Below are 913 nucleotides of genomic sequence, written 5' to 3' on the forward strand. Positions count from 1 at the left end.
GGGAGGAGGAGGGGGGAGGAGGAGGGGGAGGAGGGGGAGGAGGAGGAGGGGGGGAGCAGGAGGGAGGAGCAGGAGGGGAGGAGGGGGAGGAGGAGGGGGAGGAGGAGGGGGAGGAGGGGAGCAGGGGGAGGAGGAGGGGGAGGAGGGGGAGGTGGAGGGGGGAGGCAGGGGGAGGAGCAGGAGGGGGGAGGAGAGGATGAGGGGAGGAGTGGGAGGAGCAGGAGCAGCAGGTAGGGCAGGAGGAGGAGGGGAGCAGGGGGAGCAGGAGGGGGAGGGGAACAAGAAAAGGAGGGGGAGCAAACAAGGAGGAGGGGGAGAAATAAGAGGGGGGGGAGCAAGGGGAGGAGGAGGGGGAGCAGGAGGAGGGGGGGGCAAGCGGAGGGGGGGAGCACGTGTAGGAGTTGTAGGAGGAGGGTGAGCAAGGGGAGGAGCAGTAGGAGCAGGAGGAGAGATGTTCACACCTCCCGTCACCCGCTCTTTCGCGCGACCACCAAACCACTTTAATTAATCGTTGCCATGACAACTCAACGCTCTGTTAAAAAGACACAAAGATAACAAAGACAAAGATCCCCCCTCCCGTGTAGCCTTTAACAGACTGCTGGGGCAAGTGCTGTTAGCGAGTAGCGCACCTATGAAGGCCGGAAGAGCACACGGAGGGGGTGGTGTGACCTACAAACCGCCCGGCCGCCTTTGTCTTCCCAGTGCCGATGTTTACACACCGCACCCAGGGTACTCATTTGAGGCTGAGTCGACCTAGGGGGATGCCCAGGACCGGTTCAGATAAATCGTCACTGGCGTCGGTGTCCATGAGCGGAAATCGAATTGGGGGTGGCCGGGTTCGTAGCGCAGCGCTCCTTTAGGGACACACGCGCACACACGCGCCGACTACAATTACCCAGCTACTGTGCGTGAA

Source organism: Lampetra planeri, chromosome 54 (assembly GCF_965212315.1).
Source record: "Lampetra planeri chromosome 54, kcLamPlan1.2.h2, whole genome shotgun sequence".
In the NCBI taxonomy this organism is placed as follows: Eukaryota; Metazoa; Chordata; class Hyperoartia; order Petromyzontiformes; family Petromyzontidae; genus Lampetra; species Lampetra planeri.